Source organism: Theropithecus gelada, chromosome 15 (assembly GCF_003255815.1).
Source record: "Theropithecus gelada isolate Dixy chromosome 15, Tgel_1.0, whole genome shotgun sequence".
NCBI classification, from domain to species: domain Eukaryota; kingdom Metazoa; phylum Chordata; class Mammalia; order Primates; family Cercopithecidae; genus Theropithecus; species Theropithecus gelada.
In genome coordinates, this window is record NC_037683.1 from 62,200,328 (window position 1) to 62,217,702 (window position 17,375).

The following is a 17,375-nucleotide window of genomic DNA, read 5'->3' on the forward strand; positions in this document are numbered from 1 at the left end:
GAGGTCAGGCTATGATGAAACCATACTCTTTCTGACTCCAGGAAGTTGGGGGCCAGATACCTATGATTGAATCTCACCTGGAAAGAAAGTGCAGTTCTCCCCCACCTGCATTAATAACCCTCCAACTAGTATTCAGTCAGCTAGCAAGTATTTAAGCCCCTACTGTACTCTGAGCTGTCAGGAAAGTAAAATCTTATTTTAGCGTCAAGAGCAAAAAGTCACAAAAGTCTGTAGCGGGTCTTATTTTCTCTCTGGTACAGGTGCTGGGCAGGAGTTGGGGGTGGGAATGGAAAGTTGAGTCACACCAGAAGCGGGCAGCAGCGTGGGGACCAGGACCCAGGTCTGTCACCGCTCCTGCTTTGAGGCCACTTTCCCTCAAAGGTGGGTGACCACGGGGAAGATTAAGAACTCAGGCTCTGGGAATGAGCACTGACATCAAACAATTCCCTTTCACAAGGGGGGCTGCCTGCCGGGGTCCATTGAGAAAGAGGGCAGGCATTCCAAAAGTCACTTCTTTCGGCAGGATGTAGGCAGAAACTATTCCTTTAGATGACCAAAACGGGTCACACGGGTCACAGTCATACAGCAAATGTCCCAGAACCCTATCGCCCACGTTCCCCCACACCACGACACTTGATCTGGTGCCTCAAGTACGGTTGTGAGTGTGAGTTTCACCCCCTCAGGAAGCCAACTTCTCCCTCCACCGCAGCCTCCAGGTTTGTCCCCAGACCTGCCAACTGGTGTGGCCTCCTTCCTTTTGGTGGGCTGCAGGACCACTGGTGACACCTAGTGACCAAGGTGGCAGGAGCAGCCGAGAACCAGAATTCCTGATTTTCTCTCCTGAAGCTGAGAGTAACGACACTGTCCCCCAGGACCAAGGAAGCCCCCAGGGAGGGGGTGTGTGAGATTTTCCAGGACGGAGATCCCCCAGGATGAGAGAAGAAAGTGAGGCCTGATAAGGGCTCATGACACCCTCATCATAAGTCATGTGGTTTGAACATTAAAAGGAATGTGACCGGCCGGGCGCGGTGGCTCAAGCCTGTAATCCCAGCACTTTGGGAGGCCGAGACGGGCGGATCACGAGGTCAGGAAATCGAGACCATCCTGGCTAACACGGTGAAACCCCGTCTCTGCTAAAAAATACAAAAAACTAACCGGGCGTGGTGGCGGGCACCTGTAGTCCCAGCTACTCGGGAGGCTGAGGCAAGAGAATGGCGAGAACCCGGGAGGTGGAGCTTGCAGTGAGCTGAGATCCGGCCACTGCACTCCAGCCTGGGCGACAGAGCGAGACCCCGTCTCAAAAAAAAAAAAAAAAAAAAAGAATGTGACTTCATTTCTTATTCTAAGCTGATCAAGGGGCACCTATGTTAGAAAGCACTGAGAGGCTCTTGGCTTTTTCTTGATTCCAGTCCCCCAGAAAGGGCCAAGAAAAGACTTCCAGGGTCTAACCCCTATCTGAGGACCCCTTTGCAGCCCTCTCCTCTCAGCCACACACCACTGTCCCATCCTCCCGGCTCCATAGCCATGAATCATATGTGGCTATCTAAATTAAATTAATTAAAATTACATTGAAAACAGCTCTTCAGGCACACCAGCCACACTTCAAGTGCTCAGCAGCCACAAGTAACTAGTGGCAGCACACATTATAGAACATTTTCATCACCACAGAAAGTTCTCATAGACAACGCTGGTCTGTAGGCTAGAAATTTCTTTCCAGGCATCTTAAGATTTTTTTTTAAATCAAAGTTCTCTTTGGAAAGAAGAAAAGGCAGAAATCGGGGTGGAGCTGTCATCTTGGTATACTGTGCTTGGAAGCACAGGCTGACAGAGAACGAATTGACGCAAATTTGGCTTGAACTGGGTTTTTTCCAGATGCCACTTTACCGTGTGTCTCTCCCAAGAACAGGAGCCGTGTGGGCGTGTGTGTTTCAGGCTGCGTTTGGCACTGGAGGTTAAAACAGGGCGTTCTCTTCCTTCTCGCTTTCTCTTCAAGAGAAATAACTTTTTCCTCAAACTTATGATAAAGAAGACACTTGGTAAAAATGTTTGGGAACCTCTGGTTTGGGCTAAATGAAGGCTCTTTGGAGACACACACTAGCCAGATTCTAAGGCATAAAAGAAGTCTTGGACGCCAGGGGACACTGGACTGGCCACCAAGATGAATCATCCCATGGGGTCTCTTGGTACCTCATTCATTCACTCATTCAACCAGCATTTACCAAGCGCCCGCTATGTTCCAGGCACTATTCTAAGCTACAGAGATACATCTGTAAGCTGAACAAAGACCTTCCCTCATGGAACTTACCCACAAGAATGGAAGAATCTGACCTACAGTATAAATAATGGTGTCACATCAGTATCATGGATCCAGGCCAGCCATACACTGATGATAACAATAGCTGCCTCGCTTTGAATTCCATAATCCCACCACTATTCTGTACCAAGCACGGTGCCCTCCTCTCTCAGTGGATGGTCATAGTCCTCACAGCTACCATAGTAAGTCTCAGTTCTATCATTAGTCTCATCTTCCATTTGTGCAAACACAGAAAGGCCAAGCAAGTAGCTTAAAATCATACCACTGTACAGGCGTGCACCAGTGCCCCAACCCTGGTCTCACTCATGCCATATGGTAGAGGGAAAGCATACACTGTCAAATATCCAGGGATTCTAGAATGTTGCAAATAGAAGAATGAACAAGACATACCCACTGGTAAAGACAGATACAGTGTGATGTATCTCATGGTCAATAGAAAATAGAAGTCACTATCGAAACAGAGGAAGGGCATATAAACCAGCCTCCAGGGATGCGGCCAGGGTGTTATCAGGGAATGCTTCCTGGAGGAGGTGATACATGAATGAAGTCCTAAGGGAAAAATGGAAGTACAAGTGTTGAAAATGTGGGGATGGAAGAAGGTATGCTGGGCAAAGGGAACAGAAGGGCCTAGGCCTAGAGGGAAGCAGGTATTCAGTGTGGGTGGTGTACAGTTTGGAAGAAGAAGAAAAGGCCCCAGTGATGGATTTTACAACCTTCTCAGAAGTATTCACTTGACTTGGAAGGTTTGGGGCAGTCATCAAACAATGCTGCGAATGAAAGCATGGTAAAAAAAAAAAAAAAAAAAAAAAAAATGCTCCTTAGTGTCTACATCAGGAAGGTCGCTTGTCACCAGCTTGAGATGGTGGCAAGAGCGCCATGAATATCCACCTTAGCCGGGCGCGGTGGCTCACGCCTGTAATCCTAGCACTTTGGAAGGCCGAGGCGGGCGGATCACAAGGTCAGGAGATCGAGACCACGGTGAAACCCCATCTCTACTAAAAATACAAAAAATTAGCCGGGCGCGGTGGTGGGTGCCTGTAGTCCCAGCTACTTGGGAGGCTGAGGCAGGAGAATGGCGTGAACCCAGGAGGCGGAGCTTGCAGTGAGCCGAGATCACGCCACTGCACTCCAGCCAGAGGGACAGAGCAAGACTCCGTCTCAAAAAAAAAAAAAAAAAAAAAAAAGAATATCCACCTTAGGCTTTTACACACAGCCCTTTGTAGTTTACAAAGCAATTTCATGTGCCCAAACTCCTAAAGCTGTTAAATGGCAGCGTCAGTCCTCTGCAAGCTCAGATCAGGGCTCCAGCCTCTATTCCACAGCCAGCCTGCCAGACCCAGGGGTTGGTTGGCTGACTGTCCTGGGAAAAACTAAAAGCAGAGAGTTTCCATTGCAGATGACTTTGAAAGGACCTGGGGATGCCATCCTGGTCTCCAGGCTGAGGCAGTGAGTCTGAAATCAAGAAATGCTCTGGTTAATACTTCTACAGGCTAGCCTCAAATTCCTAGCCTCAAGTGATCCTCCTACCACGGCCTCCCAAAGTGCTGGGATTATAAGCGTGAACCATAGTGCCTGGCCAAGAGAAGATTCTTGACCAAAGTCTGTACTTAAAAGCCCTGGCCAACATCTCACTGAAACTTATGAGAGACTCTGAGAAAGAACTGCCCAGCCAAGCTGCTCCCAAATTCCTGACCCAGAGAAACTGAGAGACTGTTTATTTTTCTTTCAAGCCACTAAGTTTCAGGGTCATTTATTAAGCAGCCACTCATCTAGTTTATAGTGTGTGACCTCCAGGGGGACTGCATTTTAATGGGGGACTCAGAGAGGCTGCCCATGGAGCAGAAAAAGCCCTAGGCTGGAAGTCAGGAGATCTGGGCCTGGTCTTACTTCTACCTCATAAAAGCTGCGTAGCCCTGGAAGACATGCTTCAGGGCTCTGAATGTCAGTGTTCTCATCGTAAACACTTTTTTAACGGAAGGGGCAGGTGTTGAACTAGATATCCTCTCAGATCTCTTCCAACTTTCATTTTCTAACTGTTGGAAGAGAGAAACTGGGAGCAGAGCACAGCACTCCCGGCCAGGCCAGCAGCTACTTTCTCCCCAGCTCGCAGGCAGAAGCCAAGGCCACGGGAGGAAAGGAGGCCCCTGGCCCTTTCCTTGATTGAACCCAGGTTCTCCACTCCCGGAGTCGGCCTGTGACCCTTTCAATTTGGTGGGTGGAAGTCTCCAAGAAGACGATGTACAAGTCACAATCCAAGCCCTCTGGAAAAGACTGAGGCTTAACCCATAGGCAGCGATGGAAAACGAAAGCTACAATCTCTAAATCAGTGGTTCTCAACCAAGGACAGCTCCCAGCTCGCAAGCAAGGACAACTCCTGGCTCTCCTGGCCGGACATCTGACATTTGACAATGTTTGTGACACTTTGGGTTGTCACAACTGGAAGTGTAGGTGCTACTGGCATTATACTGCTGAGCTCCTTCGCTCGCTCACTGTCTCATCCACACCCATATACCCACACACACCCCAAGACACTTGTCTCTGTGGATGCTTGCCCCAGTTTCTCAGCAGCTCTGGTGGATCTGGGGGTTAGGGATCTAGACTGTCAAGGGGGCAACCAAACTGAAACCTGGAGTGGAGCCACCAAGAGGCAGAGCCTGGTTTTGTGGGTCTGAAACATACATACTTTCAGGGAATCTCATATAGATATATGCATGAACATGGCCTTGGGGTGGCAGAAGCGTTAGCGTTTTCAGCTTTGGGGTAAATCCATTCTCTGGAACCTTGGCTTTAAGGAGCCCCCGCAAAGCGCAGAGCTTTCTTCTGGGGGCGCATTTCTGCAGCCCGGAGTCAGCACGGTCCGCTCGCCCGGAAACATCCCCGGCGGCGAGTACAGGCAGGCACGCGAGAACTCTCTCCTGCCTGCGTGGGAGGCAAAAGCCGCCCTGGCTGCCCACGCCGCAGCCCTGTGCCCCGCGCCCGCCAGCCCCCAGTCCCACAGCGACGCGCCTCCTAGTCCCACAGCCCCAGCCCCGCAGCCCCGCGCGCCTCAGCCCGCAGCGCTCTCGCCCGGCAGCACTGCCCCCTGGTGGGCGCCACGAGCAGCGCCCGCCCTTTCCCCCGACACCCAGGCTGAGCTGCTCCCAGCCCGCTCCAGACACTGCACCCACCGGGCTCCGCTCCACACGCCCGCATGTCCCAACTGCCAGCCTTAGGACCAAGCAGAAGTGCATCCCTGACGTTCCTGTGGTCCCACCGCACAATGGCCAAGACACCACAATCACAATGTATCTTGCAGGTCATAGCTCCCCTTTCTGATATTTTCAACTCATGGGCATGGCTCCTGCTGGCCTCCTTCACGCTTGCTCTGCACAAAAATACACACACACTCACACGCTCACACTTGCGCGCGCGCGCACACACACACACACACTCCTCAGTACTACTGACATCCAACCAGGTGCCGTGGACAGAAGAGCCATCATCTGCCCAGCGGTCTGGCACCCTGGAGACCTTTCCCCTGGCCTAGTTCTCCCGGCTCCTCAGGTCTCAGTTTGGACGCCCCATTCCAATCCAGGAAGCCTTCCTCACCCGGGCAAGGTATTCTCACCACACCCCAAACCTCTTTTGCTCTAAGGCAAGGTGCCACATCCCAGGCCGCAGACCAGTACCCATTTGTGGCCTGTTAGGAACCGGGCTGCACAGACGGAGGTGAGCCGTGGGGCGAGGACGAGCATGACCGCCTGAGCTCCGCCTCCTGTCAGATCAGCAGTGGCATTCGATTCTCATAGGAGCGTGAACTCTGTTGTAAACTGCTTATGGGAGGGATCTAGGCTGCGTGTTCCTTATGAGAATCTAATGCCTGATGATCTGTCTCTGTCTCCTATCATCCCCAGATGTGACCACCTAGTTGCAGGAAAACAAGCTCAGGGCTCCCACTGATTCTACATTACGGTGAGTTGTAATTATTTCATTATATATTACAATGTAATAATTATTATTATTCTTACATTACAATAATTATTTCATTATACATTACAATGTAATAATAATAGAAATAAAGTGCACAATAAATGTAATGAGCTTGAACCATCTGAAACCATTCTCCACCCCACACCTCCAGCCCTTTCCAGTCTGTGGAAAAAAGTGTCTTCCATGAAACTGGTCCCTGGTGCCAAAAAGTTTGGAGATCGCTGCTCTACAGATTGATTGGTTGATAAACTGATGTTTGGATTCAGTCTCCCAGGCCCTGGGTTTGTCTCTGGGAATACAAAGAGGAGGAGGCCATGTGGTGCAGGCAGGGAGATGCCAGACTGGATGGCCTTATCCCTCCAGACATCCTAAGATTTGGGAAGAGAACAGGTTTTCTTCCAAGTGAACCCCCAGGCCAGCTTCCTAAAACCCCCTCCTTCCTAGTTCAGCCCACATCACTCTCCTCCTTAGTGCTGCCTCCCTTCACTGCTTCTCGGGGTATTTTCCACAGCTGGTTGTAGATAGGGGTACCCCTCCCTGCCTCGGAGGGAGAGCATGAAAAGGTATTACAGGAAATTTCACCAGGGACCATGGGAGAGAAAGAGGAAACCCTGGGTACATGTGTGCCAGCACGTGTCAGTGTGTACGTATGTGTGCATGCAAGGTGCATGCACACACGGGGGGGAGTCTAGAGGTTCCACAACACTAAATCCATTCTGGCGGTTTTAGCTAAAAGTGGGGAGGGGATTCCACATGCTTGGCACATGACAGTGTAGTGGTTCAAATAATGTTTCCCCAAAATTCACCTTCACCCAGAATCTCAGAATGTGACCTTATTTGGGAATGGGGTCTTTGCAGATGTCATTAGTTAAGGTCATACTGGATTAGGGTGAACCCTAAATTTAATGACTGATGTCTTTATAAGATAAAGGAGAAACTTAGACACAAGGTCACAGGGACACAAGGAAGAAGCCCCGTGACAATGGAGGGAGAGACACAGAGCAGATTCTCGCTCAGAGTCTCCAAAAGGAGCCAACCCTGCCCACACCTTGATTGTGGACTTCTGGCCTCCTGAACAGTGACAGAATAAATTTCTGATGTTTCAGGCCACTAAGTTTTGAGCTGATCTGTTACACAGCAATGGAGACAGGCCCAAAGGCCATGTGAAAGATCAGGAAGAACACACAAAGCTTTGAGAGACTCGAGTGAAGGGAATGAGGGGGAGATGCTCAAAACCAGAAAGACTGGCAAGGAAGGCAGGGACCAGATCGTGGAGGAGACTTCAGATCACACTCAGGGTCTCCAATAAGGTTTGCTTTGTTCTAGGAGCAATGGGGAGGAACTGGTGGGACCTGAACAGGAAGGACACTGTCAGATTTCACTCTAGAAAGACAGCTCTGGCTCCAAGGGCAATAGATGGTGGCACCTTCTCCAGGATAAGGAGAAATGGATGGATTTGAGGCATTGGAGAAGTGGAATTAAGAGGATTTATATACTATTAGATTGGATATGGGTTGGGCACAGCGGCTCATACCTATAATTCTGGCACTTTGGGAGGATCACTTGAGCCAAGGTGTTTGAGACCAGCCTGGGCAACATAAAGAGACAAAATTTAAAAATTAGCAAGGCATGGTGACACATGACTGTGGTCTCAGTGACTCAGGAGGCTGAGGCAGGAGGGATCCCTTGAGCCCGGGAGATGGAGGCTGCCTTGAACTATGATTAAACCACTGCACCCAGCCTGAGTGACAGAGCAAGACCCTGTCTCAAAATAGATCGGATATAGACAACTGAGGGAGGTGGGGACTGCCTCTGCCAACTGAATGGAAAGTGACACCACTCACTGAGAAAGTGGACAAGGCCCAGATTTAAGAGAGGTATAAGTACAGGCAAATGTGAGGTGTCTATGGGCATCCAATAGAGATGGCCAGGAAATAAGGAGACTTGCAGACCTGTCACTGAGGAAAGAGAGATAGCTTGTGGCTCCTCACTATGGCCACGGGACTGTTAAGCAGTAGATTGTTTTGATTACTAGCTGCCATTTACAAAAATCTAAGGATGCTCAAGTCCAGGATATAAAATCATGCAGTACTTGTATATAACCTATGCACATTCTCCCCACACCCTTTTTTTTTTTTTTTTTTTTGTCTGAGACAGAGCCTTGCTCTGTCACCCAGGCTGGAGTGCAGTGGCACGATCTCTGTTCACTGCAACCTCCACCTTCTGGGTTCAAGCAATTATCCTGCCTCAGCCTCCTGAGTAGCTGGAACTACAGGCGTGCGCCACCACGCCAGGCTAAGTTTTGTATTTTTAGTAGAGACGGGGTTTCACCATGTTGGCCAGGCTGGTCTCCAACTCTTGACCTCAAGTGGTTCGCCCACCTCGGCCTCTCAAAATGCTGGGATTACAGGAGCCAGCCACCGCTCCCAGCCTTTCCCTATACTTTAAAGCATCTCTACATTAGTTGTAATAACTATTACAACGTAAAGGCTACATACATAGTTGTTATATTGTATTGCTTACAGAAGGACAAGAAAAAATACTTTCCACCGCCGCCGTCCCCAGAAGCCGCCAGGACCCTCGCGCTGTCGCCGCCGCGGCCCAGATCCCCGCACCTGCCGGGGGAGACCTTCAGGCAGGGCCGCACCTTCCAACAAAGGGTAGATGTCCGACTTATTCGAGAGCAGCATCCAGCCAAAATCCCGGTGATAACAGAACGATACAAGGGTGAGAAGCAGCTTCCTGTCCTGGATAAAACGAAGTTCCTTGTACCTGACGTTCGAGACGTCAACGAGAGTGAGCTCATCAAGATAATTAGAAGGCGCTTACAGCTCAATGCTAATCAAGCCTTCCTCCTGGTGGTGAGCGGACACGGCGTGGTGGGCGTCTTCATGGTCTCAGAGGTGTATGAGAGTGAGGATGAAGATGGATTCCTGTACATGGTCTATGTCTCCCAGGAGACGTTTGGGATGAAATTGTCAGTGTAAAACTAGAAAAATGCATCTATTCTAGAATTTTTTTAAACCTTTACCAAGGCAAAAAAAAAAAAAAAAGGGATGTTGCCAACTGAGATCGACCAGTTCATCTAATCACAGATCATCAAACAGTACTGTTCCCACCTACGAGTGTTAGAAGTTGTGTTTGTATTTCAAGCAGAAAAACTGAGCTCCAAGTGAACTCAGTTTTGGAAACTGTATTATTTAATGTAGGCCAGCTTGTTTTCAAATTTTAAAAGTTTAAAAATAAAATACTTTGTGTTCTAAGTTGCCAATGAAATAGACCTTCAAGTTATTTTAATGCTGTTTTCTCACTAATAGGAACTTGCAATTCCAGCAGTAATTTAAAGGCTTTCAGAGAGACCCTGAGTCTTCTCTTCAGGTTCACAGAACCCGCCGCCTTTTCGGGTAGTTTTCTACTTAGCTGGAGAGATCTCCGTAAGAGGATCTGCAGGCCTGAGTTGTGAAGCATAATCCCTGCAAAACGCATTTGCTGTAATAGTTGGCGCACACGCAGGGTAAATGGGGCGTGTGTAAGAAAACAGCCCTGACTGTAAACGCTGCTCGAGGCTCCTGACTCCTAACAGAGCTATACCCAAAGTCCACACTCTTGCAGGGGTAGACATTTCTTATTTGGTTTGTTCTCTAGATAGTTACACACATAAAGGCACCACTCAAAAGGCAACTTGAATAATTTATAATTTTGGTCCAGTTTCTTAAAAGACCCCGGAGGAAGAGTGGTACTTCTTCTGTTTCAGGTTTTGTCTGAGTTCAAACTAGTGCCTGTGTTGGTGTGGAAAGAAGCAGTGTAGCCGTGTCATTCTTTAGGACAGTGGTAGAAACCACAGAATAGTATAACTAAAAGCATTAAAATTCAGACACACTCCCTTCTACCTTTTGGCTTAAAGCTATGGATGATCCATGTTTTTCTTTTTGTTTTTTTAATGTTAAATGTGTAACTCAATATTATTGAAAATGTTCCCACATTTTTAACAGTAGTTCAGTTATCACTGTTAAGTCAAACAGCCATCAGAATTCCCCTGCACTGAATGCATGTCAGCTGTGGAGAAAACAGAAAAAGGAGCCATGCACTCTTTACAAATACTAATGTCAAGAGTTAAACCTCTTCAGGTTCAACCTATGATAAAAGACCAGTGCTTCCCACTACCTGCATGGGGTTCACTATTTACAGTTTTCTTGGGAGTATCACAGGAAGATCACAGTTACACCACTTTAGACTGTACATGTAGCAGGTCACAACTTACCCTCGTGTGTTCAGATGTGTATGGAATACCTGTATACGTTAGTGAAAGCTATTTACTGTAACAGGGAAAGTCCAGATTCCTTGCATCTGAGCCCTGTACTGATCGTTAAAGGAGTTCCTATCACCTGCTCTCCCCGCTGCATGCGTCTGTCCACTTGGCTAGCTTTTAGTATGTATATGTTTACATCATGTAAATTCTTAACCGGCCTGTCTCGTTTAGACTGTATACATCATATCTGACATTATTGTAACTACTGTGTGATCAGTAAGATTCCTCTAAGAAATACTGCTTTTTAAAAAAATAAATAACATGCTGAGGGGTGACCTATAGCCCATATTAGTTTGTAGGATCTTTAAAACAAGTACATTTTTAATGAACTAAGTGGAATAAAGGCACAATTAAAAACTGTAAAAAAAATACTTTCTACATATTCAGTACTGAATTTTTTAAGTGTTTTTTATCTAAGGCTGGTTGAATTCACAGGTATACAACCCGTGCATATGAAAGGCCAACTGTATTTTATCCCATTATTTGTACTAATAGGACACTTTTGAAACTGGTAATTCCAATTTGATGCCCACCTGCATGAAAACCTTTAACTCATTTGCATTAAATCCTTTGTGGAAAGAGAATTAAACCTGAGAGTCAAAAGTCCTGGGTTCCCATCCTTGCAATAGCAGTGGTCATTTCCAAGCCTCAGCTGTATCATATCCAAAACAGGAATAATGGTAATGCCAGCCTCGCAAAGTAGCTGAGAAGAGTAAATGAGACCACTTACGTGAAAGATAACTTATGTGATGGGCTGTCAAATAAGGTTTGCTTGTAAGAAAATTCCTAGGGAGTCTACCAATTATTTCACCAGGCTGAAATTCCATACTATATGTGGCTCGTGGTTTATCAGTTAAAGCTTACAATTCTCAAGTCCCAGCTCCTCCCTGGTGAAAACTCAACCACTGTCTCCTTCCTGCCTCCCCGACACTGTTGATTCCTCTCTACTATGGCGATTCGGCAGAGTCCGGGGCCTTCCTCTCCCTCCCCACATCTGAGCTGCTCCATCCATCCCTATAACCCTCTGCAGTCAGCATAATAGTTAATACCAAACAGATACTTGCTAAGTGTTGATTTAAACTAGATTCATCTTTTAAAAGATATGAGTTATAATTACATTTGACTTGTGTAAATTAAGCTATTAATCCCAAAAGTTAAATTTCACTCCAGTGGATTAAAAACTTCCTCCAGACTGGCCGGTGGCTAGTGCCTTTTGTCCCAGTTACTAAGGAGGCTGAGGCAGGAGGATTGCTTGAGGTCAGGAGGTCAATGCTGTAGTGTGCCATTATGGTGCCTGTAAATAGACTCTACATTCCAGCCTGGGCAACATAGCAAGACCCCATACCTAATAAACAAACAAAAAAACAAAACTTTCTCTAAATCACAACTACCTTAAATTGGTTTTAAATACAGCCCCTTTGTAACCTCAGGTTCCACATCCACCTATTCAACATGGATTGAAAATATTCAGGGAAAAAGAAACAGTAAAAAATCATAACACAACAATAAATAATAATACAAATAAAAAGCAATGCAGTTTAACAACTATTTACACAGCATATACATTGTATTAGGTATTATAAGTAATCCAGAGATGATTTAAAGCACACAGCAGGACGTGCAGAGGTAATATGTAAACACGATGCTATTTTATATATAAGAGTGGAGCCTCTGGGATTTTGGTATGCGGGTTGAGGGGTCCTGGAACCAATTCCCTCGAATACCGAGGGCCAACAGCATTTGCTTTATCACATTGGACAACGTGTAAAACACCTGGGGCGAGGAGTGAAAACTGAATTTCTAAGGGAAGAGAGGAGAGGAAAAGGAAGGCAGAAACATGCTTGGAAAAATCCAGGGAAACATACCTGGGCCCACAAAGAGATTACATAACTTGGCGTTTTGAGACAATGGGCGACCTCTGGGATGATTAGGAACTGGGAAGGGCTTCGCTTGCGCCACATAGCAATGCCTCAAAGAGCCACAAGATGGCAATATTACTCCAGGAGAGTCTCCGTCCCTCTCACCCCGGTAGCCAATGGCTTTCTTTGTTCACAGGAAACCCTCTCTCGCAAATATCATCAGTGCCGCTGTACGTTTTCCATTACTTCACGCTCCTGGCCTTACCTTCAGCCACTTCCCTATCACTAGCCCAAATATAAAAATAAACTACCGCTATTTGTTACATCTTAAAAACAGCACTTTGGTTTCTGCGCTCAATTGCCAAAGCAGCTGAATCAAATGTTTTGTTTTAATGAGAAGCATAAAATAAACAAAAACCCAGATGAGGGTGATCTCTTCCTTTTTGTGAGTTAACACCCAGACAGACTTCCCAGGTAAACTAGGTGTCGCCAGACTGGAGACAGTTAAGAGACAGAAGTGCCACTTGAGACAAGATTCAGTTCTCCAGTGGGAGACAGGGGCTGCCAGCCCTCTTAAAACGGTGTGGGAAAGAAGGCTGAGAACCCGCTCTGTAGAGAGTGGAGAACAAAAGCTCAAATACCATCTTTTAACTTCTTATTATGAAAAAATCCAACTATACAAAAGTAGACAGAATGGTATGACAAACCCAAATACCATCTTAAGAACTGTGAAACTGTAAACCAGGAAACAGTCTGCAAGGAAAAAATCTAAGTTTCCAGTTTGTTGAGGACCCCTGAGATGTAAGTTACCAGAACCCTGGGTCTGCCCATTCCAGCCCTTTATAGTATAGTCCTTTAACACAGTCTTTCAACGTAATGCTCTTTTAATGAAAAGTCCTTAGAAGAGTGGGAGAGGCTAGCCCCTGAGCTCTGGTCTTCAAAGGGCAAGCTGGAAAAGGGAGCAGGGGTGGCTGCATGAACTCCCGGTCAGACTCAGAAAAAGAGGTCACCCATGAGGAGACACAGATAGTCCAGACTGTCGGGGAGAGAGGCAAACACACCCGTCGTGCCAGTGCCCCAAAAGCAGAGCCCTCAACTTCCTCAGCCACTGTCCCTGACCATAGCCTGAAAAAAGTTCAGTCCTGAAGACTGAGTAACCAATTTCAGCACCAAAAGGATTTGAAAGGTTGCTTAGTCTCCTGCTGGGCAGAGGCTCTTTACCTGGATGGACTACCAGAGATATCTGAACACCCAGAAAATTATATACTGATTGAATGTCCCTTATCCAAAGGGCTTGGAATCAGAAATGCTTGGATTTCAGATCTTATCAGACTTTGGAATATTTGCATTATACAGCATCCCTAATCCAAAAATCAGAAATCTGAAATGCTCCAAGGAACATTCCCTTTGATTGTTATATAGGTGCTCAAAAAGTTCCAGGTTTTGGAGAATTTCTGATTTTTTATTTTTGGGTTAGGGATATTCAACCTGTACATGGACGTTTTCCTACAGCTTTTCTATTGCCAAAGAACTTTGGGGCCACTCCTTGTCCCCTCACCTCTGCCAGAAAAAAAAAAAAAAAAGTCTAAAAAAACCACTGTAATGATACAGATAATGCTTAACCAGTCTTTCTTCTCTTATGGTCTTTTTTTTTTTTCTTTGAGAGAGAGGGTCTCACTGCTTGGCCCAGGCTGGAACACAGTGGTGCGATCTCTGCTCACTGCAACCTCTGCCTCCTAGGCTCAAGCAATCCTCCCATCTCAGCCTCCTGCATAGCTGGAACTACAGGTGTGCATCACCACACCTGGCTAATTTTTGTGATTTTGGTAGAGACAGGGTTTCACCATGTTGCCCAGGCTGGTTTTGAACTCCTGAGCTCAAGCGATCCACCCACTTAAGCATCCCAAAGTACTGGGATTACAGGTGTGAACCACTGCACCAGACCTGTATTTGAGATTTATATCTATATGACATGACTATAGAAGTTTTAGTAAAAATAAACTGTTCTTAGGTACTTTATGCTGGAAATACTTTCATGTATTAACTTCACAGCTCTGAGAAGAAACCAACAAGTAACTACAATTATTTTAAGCATTTTTAATAACAATGGTACCCAATTCATTAACAAATGAATTTAGGCAATGTGCTTTGCTCTACAATCCATCAGATACATTTTCACTGCAGATAGTTCAGAAATCATTTTGGAAATAGACACACACGTACATATTCATTTGCTGAAAATGCCACTTACAGTTTTAATATCAAATATAGTTATCATAGTTCACAGAAAAAGTATAAAGTGCAAAAGCTCCACTTCAAAAGGCCTTAAATCACTCCCAAAGCAATGGGGATTAAATTTTACCACAGCCAGTGGGCATGCCACCCTTATACAGCACATCTACATAAGGTATATAACAAGGTATATATGTGAAAATATGAGATTGCTCTGATTACATATTGTGGTTATAAAATAGTTTTAAATCTGGTTTAACATATAGAGAAAGATACAATTCAAACAATTAGTCCTATAAAGTAGGGGTCATTTTTTTTTTAAGTTTGTTAAGGGAATTATGTCTATAAAATCCATTGAGAATCCCAATCTGGCCCAAGACTTCTCTTTGGCCAGCTGGAATAACAGCACCTAGGCAAAGCCTTGGCTATGAAAGCGTTCATATTAATTTCAGTGTAAAAGGAGCTAGGAGAGGGGCCCTGACCGGGTGAGCTTCAGCATCCACCTGTCCCTCAGAGATGGTTCCATGTCTGCCCCAAGGGATAAAGAGCCAGGAAGACTCAAATCCCAGTCCTGGGGACTCGACATGGCACTGGCTCATGGAAGCACGATGAACTGGCGAGAGAAGTTTTACACACCTGAGAGATCCAGTAAGTGGAAGAGGTGGTTGTATTTTTACAAAGCCTTGTGTTTGATGACCATCAAGCTTTGTCCCTCAACAGAACATCTTTGATCTACAATTAATGTTTTAGGCACTCTTCACTGGACAAGCATAGAGTTCCCCAAAAATGCAGCCCGTCCCCAAATGGATTCAGACATCTCATCTCCACGCACCTTAAATGTGTTCACAGAAGGACTTGATTTATAATGATGTAATAAAGGGAAGAAAAGATTACTTTTTCTAATCAACAACTAAACACTGTAAAACATGAATCACTGACGGAAATGATCACTCAGAAACATGAATGGTTTTTTATAACCTAACTCCAGTTTCTGCTGGGTCTTGATCTTGGGCAAATTCTGACCAGAACAAAATCTGATTAGCCATGCCAAGTAACCACCACCACGACCTAACTCCTAAGTGTCAGCCCTACTGGAGGGAGGGAGGTTCTTGACTGCCCATCAATTAATGAAATAAGCTGTTCATTTTTTACAATCTGAACATATCAAAATCTGTACAGTCACATATTTAACAGCTATTTATGATGACTCACCAAGCCAAGTGCAGAGGCACATCAAAAAGTAGAATTCCATTCATTACTTTTTAGGGCCCATTCATGTCAGGCTTGATTAAAAAGGTAGACTCAGTAGTCAGTCTCAGAAGTCAATGATCAGCATTCAAGCATATAGCTAACTCTAGTGTATTCCAAACCCACACTTCATGAAAAAATACACAACTGGCATGTATATGCCATTCAAGCTACAGGATAAAAGTCAAATCTGAAAGACATCATTTATTTACAACTATACTGGGGGGAAAAAGAGGAGACTATACCAAAATATTAACAAGGATTATACCTGGGCAATAGAAATATGGGTTACCTTTTTTTTTCTTTGACTTTTCTGTAGTTTCCCAATTTTCTTTAAAGAGTTTGTAGTGCTGGCCGGGCGCGGTGGCTCAAGCCTGTAATCCCAGCACTTTGGGAGGCCGAGACGGGTGGATCACGAGGTCAGGAGATCGAGACCATCCTGGCTAACAGGGTGAAACCCCATCTCTACTAAAAAATACAAAAAACTAGCCGGGCGAGGTGGCGGGCGCCTGTAGTCCCAGCTACTCGGGAGGCTGAGGCAGGAGAATGGCGTGAACCCGGGAGGCGGAGCTTGCAGTGAGCCGAGATCCGGCCACTGCACTCCATCCTGGGCCACAGAGCGAGACTCCGTCTCAAATAAAAAAATAAAAAAATAAAAAAATAAAAAAATAAAACAAAAAGAGTTTGTAGTGCTTTTACATAAATGAGTGATGCCATAAATCCAACTTAAAATAAGATGGGTATATTTCTACTCTTTTGGTTTATATCCCATGCTGGCAAGCTAGAGTGATTTCTGTTCAAAAGTGAAGTAATGTTTTGTCCTCCTCAAATATACTCCATTCGACATTTCTTTCCCAGCTCATCTCTTTAAAACCGTTTCTAGAAACACATTCTGCTTCTCACATTAAAAAAAAAAAAAAAAAAAAGCTGGGCTTAAAATATACAACAAACCCCCTACCTTGGAGCATTTATACCATAAAGTAGATGAGACCAGAATCCATGCCTGATAAAGTCAATCTAAAATAAGAATGGTCTGATATTTGCCTTTAAAAAATTCTAGACTTGGCCGGGCGCGGTGGCTCAAGCCTATAATCCCTGCACTTTGGGAGGCTGAGACGGGCGGATCACGAGGTCAGGAGATCGAGACCATCCTGGCTAACATGGTGAAACCCCGTCTCTACTAAAACATACAAAAAACTAACCGGGCGCAGTGGCGGGTGCCTGTAGTCCCAGCTACTCGGGAGGCTGAGGCAGGAAAATGGCATAAACCCGGGAGGCGGAGCTTGCAGTGAGCTGAGATCTGGCCACTGCACTCCAGCCTGGGCAAAAGAGCGAGACTCCGTCTCAAAAAAAAAAAGAAAAAAAAAAATTATAGACTTGAAACCCAAAGGACTTAACAGCAGTTCTGTTCCATCAACCACATAGGTCTCAAAGAGGTACATTA

At 45.8% G+C, this 17,375-nt stretch overlaps 1 pseudogene; it reads left to right on the forward strand.

Moving 5' to 3' along the window:
• Positions 1 to 6,873: 6,873 nt before the first annotated feature.
• LOC112607722 lies at positions 6,874 to 9,296 on the forward strand (annotated as a pseudogene).
• The last annotated feature ends 8,079 nt before the right edge of the window (positions 9,297 to 17,375 follow it).